The following is a 14156-nucleotide window of genomic DNA, read 5'->3' as shown; positions in this document are numbered from 1 at the left end:
TCTAGTTCTTCTTTGGTCATAAATTCCTTCCTTCTCCAAAGATCTGATAGATAAATTATCCCTTATTTTCCTAATTTGTTTATAGTATCATCCTTTATGCCCAAATCATATATCCATTTTGACCTTATTTTGGTTTGGGGTGTGAGATGTGGGTCTATGCCAAATTTCTGACATATTATTTTCCAGTTTTCCCAGCATTTTTTGTCAAATATCTTCTTCCAGAAGCTGGAGTTTGGGGGGTTATCAAATATAGATTGATTATTAAAACCAGTTTTTTTATCTGACTCTTATGTGTGCCTTCTTCTTGCACAAATGAGAGGAGGGGGTCAAAATAAGAGAGATGGGATGAAAGCTCTTGTAATTATATGCTAAATAGTAGGTAAGACAAGGGCATCAAAATTTGGTAGGTTTAGATCTTCTCCAAAGCAAGAGGCAAATATTTTATTATTACACAATTGACTGGCAGGATAACCCTAAAAGGAATTGATCATTAGGATCATACCATTGACTGGCAGGCAGTTTTTAACAAACCTGGAAAGAAGTGAAGTACAATTAGAGGAAAAATAATCTCAGGAGTTGATGTCATAACTTGGCCTTCTCATTGGAAAAGTAACTATAGGGTCATGATAATTTTGTCAATGCAAGGAATTTGACAAGGAACTTAAGAACCAAAATCCACTTTAGGAGATAGTCATATCAGTGCTCTTCTCAGTTTGCCCGAAGGAGTAGTTTGGATAATAAAATTTTGGATAATAAAATTTAGGCTCTCTCCTTAAGGTTTATGAAGCTACGAAGGACCTGGGTTTTGTTGTTGTTGTTGTTGTTGTTTTTGGAGTCTTAATCACCCCATTAAAAGCAATGGAGATTGCTACATAAATTTCAGTGTTGGTACTTATAAAAATTGGACCCTAAATAAGTTTAACTCTGCAGTACAAAGACAAGAAAACTGTTCTTCCATTCTCAAGAACTCAGAATAGACTTCATGCAGCAACATCTAGAACAGACCTTTACAAAGTAGACTTTGTTAGGTTCTCCCCCTATAATTTCTCATGTATAAGTTTGTGATTCTAATTTAGACTAATTACAGTCTGAGCTATATTATTTGGTAGTAAATAGCACCGAAAGACAACACTCTGTCCAGGTCCTCAGTGAGATTCAAAGGAAAAAAGAAAAAAACAAAAACAAAAAACAATGCTTACTCTGAGGGACTCTTTAATGGTAGAGAAACTATCACTGAGCTGAGGGAGCTTCTGGTTCAGTGGAATAGACTATGTGGAACAATTCTTGAAGTAGAATTTCTGCAAAACCAGGCTTTGATAAAGTCCATTGAAATTCAAATGGGGTTATTTGACCAAGCCTTAAATTCAAATCATTCTGGCTCTCCTTGTTTGGCCAACAATAGATTCAAGTCCAGGCTTCCCTGGATCATTTGTTTTTTTGATGGATGAAAGTCAGTGGAAATAATAATTGTTTTTGTTCTGGCCAGAAATCCTGAGGGTTTTCTCTCTTGCAATTTGATTTTTCTTTTTTCTTTTCTTTCTTTCTTTTTTTTTTTTTTTTTTTTTTTTTTTTTTTTTGAATAGGCAAACTAAGACATCTTTTGCTGCATTTCTTATCTAACTTTAGATCATTGAATAGGTGTTACCTCAGACAAGTTGAGACCTGGGAAAGACCTTAGCTTAAATAGGCCAAGATTTCCCACTGAATTGGAGATCATCTCCTTTTTTCCTGACTATGCCTTGCCACTGGACTCAGATGACCCTGGAGGAGAAAATCTGTCTAATAATGTCGCATGATTCTACCTCCCTTAAACCTAACTTACTTGCAAGTGGATCTCTTCAAGAAAGAAAGACAAAGAACAGCAACAACAACAGGATAGATCATTCCTTAAACTTGTAAAAATCTCAGTCTAAAAGGGGAATAAAATCTCTGACCTCAGAGACCTTTCATTCAGCTGAGGAATTCATAGTCTCTGGGATAATCGTAGTCAAATTGGAGAGATCCTTTTCCTTCCCTAGGAGCTACCTAGCCAAAGGGATTTTTAAAAATCCCTTTTCTCAGAAATAAATGAAACCCTGCCTTTTCAGAACTCAAGGTTATAAAAATGATTCATGCCTCTGAGGAACTGCCCATCTGATGGGGAAGATGGGAAGAACTCATGTGGAAAAACCACACGATAAACCAAAAAAAAAAAAAAAGTTCACAGATCAATTGACTATAAACCACAAGTATATGTGCTAACAAATAGGAATAGTAGAAAAATGAAGCAATAAAAGATAGGCAGGGGGTGCTCACAAAAGCTTTCCTAAAAGAGTTGAACTTTTAGTTTGATTTTCAAAAAGCAAAAGGGTATAGAAGAATCAGGAAAGAGGGAGAGTCATATCAACAAGTAACAAGCATTTGTTAAGTGCTTACTATTATAAGTACTTTGCTAAACACTGGTGAATGGGACTGATTGGATGAAATTTTCTCAGTTTGAGACTAGGACTAAGTCACATGAACCCTATTCCCAGAGCTGAAAGATCAGACCCTGAGCCAGTAACAGAAAGTTACAGAAAGTGAAGTGACCTACAGGAATAAGACAGCATTGGTGACCATTAATTAAGGATGATTACTTCCTTTTAGTCTATCCAATGAAAAGGCTTGGGTCTTTTGCTATTTAAATCCCAAGAAGCTCATCAGGTTCCATGAGCACATGGTGGGAGCCGAAATGCCTCCCAGATATGTGCTTGGGCCTCTTCCTCCAGGGACTAAATAAATGCTTTCTCTTTGTACCTGAACATGTCTCTGACTAGTTAATCTGGGAAAGGAGGTCTAACACCCGTTTCACACAGTTTGTGGGGGCTCACCCAGGATCTGTGGCTTCCCAGAGAGATGTTTGGGATCTGATTTAAGGCAGGCACCAGGTTGGGTTTTCTCTGACCATCCTTAAGATCAGACTCTCAGCCACCCTCTCTGTGAAGAATGGGGCTAGGAGAGACACTCAGATATAAACAGAAGCACACAGTCTCTGAAAGAAGCCCGGATAAGAATGAGCCAGGTAGCATATGCATGAGAGCCTGGTAACTTATGCATGCGTAATCCATGGGAGTACTGTCTATAATGTGTCCTTGGACTGTCCTTTGCAGCCTGAGCCCTGGGATCAACAAGGGACAAGAAAGATTGACTTGCAAAAGCAATTAATAGAATGGAACATCTAGTTAGAAGAGTTATTGGTTTGGGAGCATGTTAGAGAAAGAGAGAGAGTATGTTGGAATCTGGAGTAGAGCTGGGATGAGTTAGAGGGGGAAAGATGGCCTAAATGAAAGGAGAAAGAAAGAGGAAAATGGCATGTTGGAAATAGGGGGGAAAAAGAGAGAGAGAAAAGCACAATATTTTGGAAAAGAGAAGAGTTAGGTTGGACAGAAAGGCGCAAGCTCCTAATGGAACTTGCCATTCGCCAAGGGAAAAGAGATGCTTCGTGAGGTTGGGGCATGTCTTTGACTGACAGACTGGATCCTGGGGGACCCGGGAACCCCAAAAAAGTTAACTGAAAAGTGGGAGTCAGGATGGAGTTGAAAGAGATGCCACGTGGAGTGAGGGAAGGGCTGCCACATGGAATGGAGGAAGGAGTAAGAGGTTAGATTGTCAGGTGACAACCTAACTTCCCCCTCCCTCATTAAGTGGGGCTACTTTTTAATAAACTGCAGCTCTTTGGAGCTCCTTCCCCCTCGCTGGTTGAAACATTAATTGCTTATATTGTTTAAAGGAACAGCCTACATTTACATGGTGTTAATAACTAAATGTTTTATTTTTATTTTTCAATTCTATAGATGCTCTAAGAGGTTTGTAGGAACCATAAGTTTTCTGAAAGCGATTTATTTCTACTAAGGCATCCATCTGTCTTCAGCAAATTATTTAATATTTATCTAAGTGCATAATGGTCTCCTTGTTTAAGGAATATGGTAACAAAAACCTAAAGAAGAATTTTAACCTGATTTGATACAGGGCTACTTCCAAAAAATTCATAGGGACTCCTCAATTGAAGGAAGTTGACAACATTTTTTTAAGAATGAAGAAATTGTTAATTCTGATATGAGTCTTTTATGTGAAATTAGGATATCTTATATTCTATATGAGTTTTAATTGATTTGAGTTATTTTAAAGTTGAACCTATTATTTAAAGGGAATCTGAGAATAATAGTTTTTGCCTTTGTCCCTTTGAACATATTTCTATTATGGACAATATGCAATTTAGAATTTTTCTGTGTATTGGGCACTTTAAAAGCAAAATGATTTGTGTAATATTGAACTTAACTATCTACTTAGATATGAAAAATAAGCTATGAATCTATTACTGTGATCCTTGAAAGTTAACGATTCATCTGAAGCCTTGATTAATGAGAATTGCTACTGGAGATAAAATCTTTTGGGACTGCAGCTGATATTTATTTGGAGTTTTAAATTCAAATATGACTGATCATCAAGCTAGTGATCTACCATCTGAAAGGAATATGCCACAAGTTACTCAGAAGAAATTGTTACAGGTGGAAGTTACTATCTGGAAATGAATTAGGAGGACTATCTTGGCTTCTGCTGAAGGTAGGATCCTTCTGACTCAATTTCCCAGTGGTGTTCTTTTGAATAAGAACCCATCTGATTATTCCTGAGTTTGGCTTAAGGTGGAATTGTTATAAAACTGTGTTAAGGATGTTTTATCCTGTATGTGCTCTCAGGTTAAGACCTGAAAGTCCAGTTTTGATATTATTTAAATGTCTCTGATTTTTCCTCTCATAGCTAATTTCTGTAATCAGAGCAAGTGGTCAGTGGAAGATATGAGACACAATACAAGTATGCAGATGATATTTTGATTTGCAACCCAGCTCTGGAGGATTCTCTGGTTGCTGCTGTAAAATCTTTAATTCTTTTGCTTCCTGGAGCTAGAATTTCTTTGTCTAATGGCCCACTTTACCCAAATATTTGGGGTCACTTCCACTTTCCCTTTTGCTCACTAAGAGAGGAAGCAGACAATCTTAGCATGCCCTGATCAGGCTAAGGTTTTTTTTTTGTTTGTTTTGTTTGTTTTTTTTAAGACCCTGAAAGCTAAACTAATCTGTCTAGAGCCTTTTACACTGTATGTTGATGGAAGGCAGGCTAGGTTCTAGGGATTTCTGGAATCCTATCCTAGACCCCTTGCTTACTTCTTAAACATCTATACTGACTTGAAATGTGTTTTTCATGTTTTTGCATGATCATTGGGGGTATATAGAAAGAAAGGGGAATTTTGTCAGCCAAACAATTCCCCATTAAATATGCAGAAAAAACAATTACTGCTAACTGTCCATGGACCTGGAGAGGTTTCTATTGTTTCCTAAAGGAAGGGAAATTCACTTCAGGTGAAGGGAAACAGGCTTGCAGATCAGCTGCCCATTTGCCCCTGACCTGACTTTTAATTCCCAACTCCTGACTCTTGCATTCCCTCATAACTCCCAGGCAAGTAAATTCTGAAAGGACTGTCAAAAGGGCCTGCACATGTGCCCCCTTGCAGGGGCTTCAAACGGCTTTTGGTTTTGTTAACACCTGTACTAATTAGGTAAAACCCTTCCCTTGTAAGACTCCAGGTTTTTTGCTGGGAGAAATCATGCTCACTGAAGGGCACAATGTCCTACCCATTGCACTCACTTCTTTAAGGAAACAAAAGCAAGAATTTTGGGAAAACATTCTTTGGTATTTATCCTAGGAAAAGTTGTTTGGATGAGAGACATTTATGATAGCCTTATTCTCCCCCCAGTCTTCTTCTGGGTGGGGATCCTGGTTACTGTCCCTAGTAACCTCCATATTAACTATACTTTTGTTTATTTTTTCTCTTTTGCTCATATTTAGTCCTTGTATTTTTTATAGCTTTTTATTTACAAGATATATGCATGGGTAATTTTTCAGCATTGACAATTACAAAACCTTTTGTTCCAACTTTTCCCCTCTTTCCCCCCACCACCTCCCCTAGATGGTAGGTAGACCCATACACGTTAAATATGTTAAAGTGTATATTAAATACAATATATGTATACATATCCATATAGTTATTTTGCTGCACAAGAAAAATCAGACTTCTCAGACATAAGGTAAAATTAATCTGAGAAGGAAATCAAAAATGCAAGCAGATAAAAACAGAGGGATTAGAAATGCTATGTAGTGGTTCACACTCATTTCCCAGAGTTCTTTCGCTGGGTGTAGCTGGTTCTCTTCATTATTGAACAAATGGAACTGATTTGATTCATCTCATTGTTGAAGAGGGCCATGTCCGTCAGAATTGACGTCATATAGTATTGTTGTTGAAATATAGAATGATTTCCTGGTCCTGCTCATTTCACTCCGCATCAGTTCATGTAAGTCTCTCCAAGCTTCTCTGTATTCATCCTGCTGGTCATTTCTTACAGAACAATAACATTCCATAACATTCATATACCACAATTTATTCAGCCATTTTCCAATTGATGGGCATCCACTCAGTTTCCAGCTTCTAGCCACCACAAAAAGGGCTGCCATAAACATTCTTGCACATACATAGACCTTGTATTGTTAATATACTCATGAGAGTTGCTTCTTCTAGATTCCAAGTCATAAAATTCCAACCACTTAGTCAACCTGAAATCACCTGAAACCTGATTCTGACATTCAGAACCAGACATTGCTGTTGCCATATACAAATCACTTGTCTCCCCTTTTCAGTCCAGACTCCAATGGGTAGAGCTAGCTGTATGCCCCTTATCAGCCTGAAGCAGCTCCAGTAGATGAGACCTTTGTCCCTTTGTCCCAAATGAATCTGGGTCTGGACTGCTTGAGGTGGGAAGGATGTGACAACGACCCTGAGACCCTCAGGCCTCCACAGTGCTGTGGTTCTAGGGCTGCCAGATGCTAATCTGTTCTGTGATGATGGGGTTTCCAAGACAGATAATGGGAGTTGGTGGAAGCAGAGTCTGAGTCCTGCTCATTGTTTTAAGCAGCAATATCCTGTCACCCACTTGCTTATGCACTTAATCATTAGAGTAGTTCAAATTTAATTGAGTTCAGGAGTGGCTAAAGTGGTTCCTGAAAGCTTCCACTGATGTGTAGGTATAGGTTCTAAATGAAAGAGGGTGTACTAGTTAGTACTGAAGAGGGAGAAGCCTGAAGGCCTAGGTCACAAAGATGCCCTAGTGGAAGATCAGGATTGAGGTGAAAAATCTTCAAGTGGATGAAAAAGAGGGGGGACTGAATGGGGACTGAATGGAACTGATTGACTGAAGTTTTCTCAATTTGAGACTAAGCCTAAGTCATATGATCCCTATTCCCACAGCTGAAAAGTCAGACCCTAAGCCAGTAACAGGACGTTACAAGAAGTGATGTGACCAATAGGAAGCAGACAACATTGGTGACCGGCATGGTCAAGGATGGTTACCTCCTTTCTATCCAATCTGTCCAATGAAAAGGCTTGGTTCTTTTGCTATTTAAAACTCAGCAAGCAGGAAGCTTGTCAGGTTCCATGAGCACATGGTGGGAGCTGAGATTATTTCAGATGTGTGCTTGGGCTTCTTTATTCAGGGACTAAATAAATGCTTTCTCTTTGTACCTGAACATGTCTCTGACTAATTAATTTGGGAAAGGGCGTCTAGCACCCATCCCACACACTGAGTATAAAAAGAAAGACTAAAAAGATGGGGCCTATGATGGGATGAATAAGACCTCAGCAAAAGGCTATAGTCCCTGTTAGCAACCCAGTATCTCTATGGGTCATGGTGGAGGTGGGGATAGGAGTGGGGGTGGGAGAGGGGAAACAAAGATGTTGATGGAAACAGGCTTTTGTTGAATTTAAGTAAGCCTTTGTTGCAGTGGGCCCTATTGGGCCATTAGTGGCCATTTGTCCATATTAGTGGCCATTTGTCCAATTCCTTACACTGACCCCACAGTTATAGTGTCCAATTCAAAGACCAAGTTATGATGTCAAACCCCAAAATAATTTTTCTCCATAAAAGAACCTATTGATATACTAAATCCTTTTAGGGTTATCACTAAGTATCATAATAGCTAACTTCTCTAGGAATTTAGCCTGCTTTATGGCATTACTAGTTCATTAGGAACTTAGACCTATCTTATGATATTTTCCCCTTTGTTAAAGGAGAACTTTGCTTGGAAATTTAGCCCAAGTATTTCTTTTGTTAATGACTAAAAATCCCTTTTGGAAATTAGCCTGATATCAGCAGACTAAAATTTTTGCCTCTTGATTTGAAGAAGCTTTCAAATACCTCATGACACTAGACTAAAATTCTAATATGCATTTTGGTGTCCAACCCCTGGACCCCAATCTTTGGTGGACCAAACAGAGAAAGTAATAAAATCCCCAAAATATTTTTAAGATTCAGCATTTTTGTACCCCAATGCTCCATCACTTGCCTTCAAGTTGCTCAAAATGTAATGGAGATAACATGAAAACAACCATATACAAACAAGATAATGAATTGAAAATAATCTTAGAGGAAGGCATTTTTATTACAGGGGATAGGGACAGGATTCCTGTAGAAGATGAGATTTTAGATAGGAAGTAAAAAAGTTAGGGAAATGTTAAGTCCAGGCTAGCTCCCTGGAGGCCTCAGGATTAGCCAGAGTCAGGATAAATTAAAGTCCTTGGTTTTTAGGAGGAAAAGTGAAGAAGATGGACAAACTGCCATGAGACTCCTGGATTCTCAAGTCCAAAAGTCATCAGCCTCTCTCCTCCTCGTCCTGTCACAAAATGAGTCTCTGATGTCTGTCCCTCCGCCCTTTCATCCTTGCCTATGGTTATCTTAACACCAAACATTCACCCAGCATCAAGTGTGAGAAGAGCAATTTATCCAAACATGCTAATAGAGTCATTGTCTCATATCAAATAAGTAATTAGCCTTAAGTGCTTAGTTGTCTGATTCAAGCATACCTTTTTTCAGAGTTTCAGACCTTTACAGAAAAACAGAGACAGAATTCCTTCTATGCTTTGGAAATTCTAGAAGAATTCTAGATGGGCAAAATTAACAACATCTAGAAAGTTAAGGTGGCACAGTGGACAGGTCCTTGGAGTTGATGTCAGGAAGAACTAAGACTACTTTTATTTATCAACTGTGAAACCCTGGGAAAGTCTTTAAACTTCTGTCTCTGTTCCCTCATTTGTAAAATTGGTATAATTTTGTAGCATCAATATATAATTTAACATATTTAACATGTATTGGACTACCTGCAATCTAGGGGAGGGAGTGAGGGGAAGGAGGGGAAAATTTGGAATAGAAGGTTTAGCAAGGGTCAATTTTGAAAAAATTACCCATGCATATATTTTGTAAACATTTTTTTTTGGTAGCATCTAACTTCCAGGATTGTTGTGAGGATAAATAAGAAAATACATTTGGAAAACATAAAGCATTATATAAATGCAAGCTATTGTATAAAATGTATTCTATAATATTATAAATATTATACATTATTTTATAAATAACGCTCTGGTTTCAGTATAATGCATTAGTTGAATATTACAGAATATTTTGAAGTCTGTTTTATAGGATAGAAAATTTTCTATTTATTTCTATTTCTATTTATGGATCTATTGATCCATAAAAAAGAGCATTTTCTTTTGTATAATTGTAATCATGCCTTTCTAAATATTCAGTAGTAAAATTTTTATAGTCTATGAATATGTTGCACATTTTTCCCTGCTTTTTTTTTTTTTTTTTTTTTTTAACAATGACTGCTAAACTTCTTGATTTCTGATGGTGATAACTTGGTCCAGAATTGCAATCATGAAAGCCTTCATTTGCATGTACAAATCTTCACAGCTCTCTATTACTTCAAAGATCAAATGTAAAATCTTCTATCTGGCTTTGAAAGCTCCTTACAACCTAATTTCCTTTTTAACTTTTCAGCTTTCTGAAACTTTACTCCTCTTCATGTACTCTGATTCAGCAACACTGGTCTTCTTTCAGCAGCTACACCAGGAGAAGGAACACTGGGAAATGAATGTAAACTGCTTGCATTTTTATTTTTCTTCCCGGGTTATTTTTACCTGCTGAATCCAATTCTCCTTGTGCAACAAGAGAACTGTTCAGTTCTGCACACATATATTGTATCTAGGATATATTGTGACATATTCAACATATATAGGACTGCTTGCTATCTAGGGGAGGTGGTGGAGGGAGAGAGGGGAAAAATCCGAACAGAAGTGAGTGCAAGGGATAATGTTGTAAAAAATTACCCTGGCATGGGTTCTGTCAATAAAAAGTTATTATAATTAAAAAAAAAAAAAACCACTGGTCTTTCTCTGCCTTGAGCACAATATTCCATATCCTGATTGCCCCTGTTGCCATTTCCCATTCTTGGAATGTTTATCCTTCTCTCTGCCACTTCCTGGCCTCCCCGCCTTTTTTTTAATATTAAGTCCAAATATCACCTTTTAGAAGAGTCTTTTCCTACCCCCACTCCTTCCTTTCCTCCCTCCCCAAAAATTACCTCTTATTTGAAGTATATATATATATATTGCATATGGTGTATTTTTATTTTTGAAATATTGTCTCGAGGTCAAGTACCATGTGTTTTATCTTTTTATTCCCTGTGATTTGCACAGTGCTTAATGAATGTTTGTTGACTAACTCAGTCATTTGTTTAATGAATTGACTGAGTTCCTATGGATGTCACTCATGAAAAGCATTTCAATTTCATTCTTAAATTATTTTGGAGATAACCACTTTTTCCTACATTTGACAAAACTAAATGTATAAATATATGTTATTACTTGTCATTCATTCTCAGTGAAGTTATATATATATATTTTTCCCAAAGGTATTTCTATAGTGAAAATGCTAACCCAAGGCATTCACTTCATTTGCAAATACCCTTGTACCGCTCTGCATTCACTACTGCCAGTCTCTCCTAATTCCCAGGCCCTCAGAGAAATCTCTGGTCACTGTCTTTTGTGGTTTAAACCAATTTTACTAAGCTTTCCTCTATCTGAGGTCTTCAGATATCTCTGGTCATTGTTTCATAAGAACAATAGTTTAAATACTTAAGACTTACTTAAATGTTCTCATTTAGCTTTGACTTTAGGCTGATAATATATCTCCTAACAAATCCAGCCTTCCTAATATCTTTATGTTCAATATATCAACTACAGAGAGCCATGGTAATTACAATTATTTCTTTTGTGCATTTTATACTTTGTACTCAAAAGTGAAGCCATCCTTCTTAATCTTTTCTTGATGTATATTTAGGGTTTTATATTTATTGAGTCCAATTGATATTTTGATATCTTTACAGGAAGATCCCACTAGATGAAGGAGTTATTTAATATGTTTTTGAGTGGTATATGTATATAACTTTATATATTACTTAACACCATCCATGTACATCAAGTGATTAATATGTTGTTTTTGTTCAAATTCCTCTTTAATTTATTAAGTCTTACTTTGTTCTATCTAATGGATTTAACAATAATGTATTTAAGGTTAGACAGAACCATAATGAACTTAAAGTGTCTCTCTGAAAAATACCACATTTTATATCAGTTATGTTTGACATGATTGCTTTAATGGTATCTTTTAAATAGAAGATAGTTTTCTTATGTGGTCATCAAATACTCTAGACTTCTAAGTAAACTTGAGACTCTTTTCTATATGTTCAGTAGATGGATAAATTGTGGCTGTGGAACTGAGTAAAAAATTATATTAAACAAGAAAAGAAGTAAAAATGTTATGACAGGTGGATGCTTCATAATCACACAATTGATGTTTCTCCTTGTGTCTCTAGGACTTTTTCCTCTTTTTGTTTGCTTTATATTCATTTTCATTTTTTATTCTGAATTTAAGAATACCAAATGGAACTAGTATTTGAACATACATAATAGAAAAGAAAAAAATTATAAATCAAACTACAGGTCTCTGCTGTGTGCAATTTGCTTTATTTTTCATTAGGTACTAAGATCAATATTACTTTAAAAGTTCTCCTATTTGTTTGACCATATTGCTAATTCTTTTCTCTATATATTTAAATTTTTTTCATCCTTCCTTTCTTCTTTTCTTCTGTTCTTTTCTCTTTGTCCCTTTTCCTTTCTTTTCCTTTCTTTCTTTTTTCCTCTTTTCTTTTGCTACCCTATTCTTTTCCCCTTTTACAACTTAATACCCTATCAACACCATTGTAAAAAGAAGAAAAGACACAAAATTTTTGTTAATAACTATACATGATCAAGCAAAACATTGGTCACATCCAAAAATATATCTAATTCAGAATCTTTAGTGGGAAAAATGACTTATTATATTATTGAAAAAACTATTATGCTGTTTAAATCCAACCTTATGTGACTGTTTTCACTCAGATTGTCATCCTGACCCTAATACCTCTCTCAGAATGCTGGAGATGGATACAAGCAATTTTAGATTCCCCCAGGTTCTGGATCTACCCAAAATACTTGCTTTGCATCACAACACCCAAGCTTGTATTTTGGCTTCATTCAAATTTTGTTGAATGTTTACATTTACTCATATTCATCCTAATCTACTTTGCTTTTGAGCTGTCCTCTCCACAAAATTACTTATTTGGGTGGTATGGTTCATATAAGACTATTCTTATCTGAATTGTATAATATAAACCTTTTAAAGATTGTTTGAGAGGGAGTCACATTTCTTTTCCACTTCACTCTCTTCTACCAAATGGCCTAATAACTTTCTTTCTAAAACATTTCGGAGTTTGAGATTTGTTCTTGCAAATAACAATATGGTGTCAGAAGTGGAATTCCATGGCAGTCCCCAAATAACCCAAAGGGTCTCCAAGACCATGGAATTTGAGTAAGTCTCTGTGATTCTAGAACACAAAATCACCTCCAACATAGCAATAATCTAGTGAGTCTCCTTAAGTTTAGGTTGAACACAGTCCAGGCCCCAGCTCTAGGTATACAGGAAATTAAAGAGCTATTCTTGATCTTAGCCTAGAAAAACACTCTGTCAGGGTAGGAATTAGCCCAGGCTGCCTTAATCCCAAATTTGCCAAATGAGAAATTCCTTCAACTTGATCATTCAAGGATTCAGAAAACAACTACTAAAACTTAAAAATTCGGTTAAAATTAGCCTGGAAATCCTTTTGTCTTTTTCTCTTTCTCTTCCTATATTTTCTCTTCAATACTCCATAGATACCTGGTCTGTGACTTGTCAATAGTGGCCCGGATATAACAGTGAATACAGACATTAATTTTACATTCATTCACTTAGGATAATTCTAGATTAGTGAAGGATACCAGTATTTGGCCCGCAGGAGGTGGGCTTAGATTGGGGCTTCAACTTCCAAAATTCTCTAGCATAATCAAGGTCTTTTTTACCTTGGAGAACTTTGAAAAGAAACATTTCTTCATCTATAAAAGTTTCTTTGAGACAGCACAGAAAAGAAGTTCAGAAGAACAGGAAAAACTACTGGAGTCTCAATACTAGAACAGCTCTCCTGGCTATCTGCAATAATAATAACTCTCATTGAATTTTTGCTTAGACTTCGAGCAGGAGATAAGGAAGAAAGCTGTGAGATTATTTCTCCCTGTCTTCATAATCCTGGCCAGATGAGAATTTGTAGAGATAAAGGCAGCTGAGAAAAGAAAGAAAATTGTTTGTAGAAATTTGTGGCAGTATATATTAATTAGAAACTAGATATGTTTAAACCATAAGGTTTAAAGATATTTAAAACTGTTAAACACATCTTAGTGGTTTGTTGAAGATTTACAACTAGGATTAAGATTAAGTGAAAACAGGACAAGAGATGTATTGCCACAATAGAAAGTGAACACTAGAATTACTAGAGTGAATTACTAGAAAATACATAGAACTGAAGCTAGCTTGAAATGATTCAATGGAATTTAAATGTTTAAATAAACTGGTAGCTAAGTCACCTAATTTGAATTAAACTATGCAACTCAAAAAGTAAAAATATAATAATTAATTGCTAATTTTTGAAAAAATCTCTACAGGAGAGATTCAGTGGAATATTAAATATAATTAGAAATAATATATGATGAACTTAATAAAGTAGTTAATGTAAAAAAGAATTAAGGAATCAGAGTGTAAAATTAAAGATCAGTTTTGAAGTTGGTAGGTTTTAATCAAAGTTCACAGGAGGAAAAAACACAAGAGAGAAGGTATAAGTGGGTAAGG

The sequence above is a fragment of the Sarcophilus harrisii genome, chromosome 4 (genome assembly GCF_902635505.1).
Source record: "Sarcophilus harrisii chromosome 4, mSarHar1.11, whole genome shotgun sequence".
In the NCBI taxonomy this organism is placed as follows: domain Eukaryota; kingdom Metazoa; phylum Chordata; class Mammalia; order Dasyuromorphia; family Dasyuridae; genus Sarcophilus; species Sarcophilus harrisii.
This window is presented reverse-complemented; position numbering follows the sequence as displayed.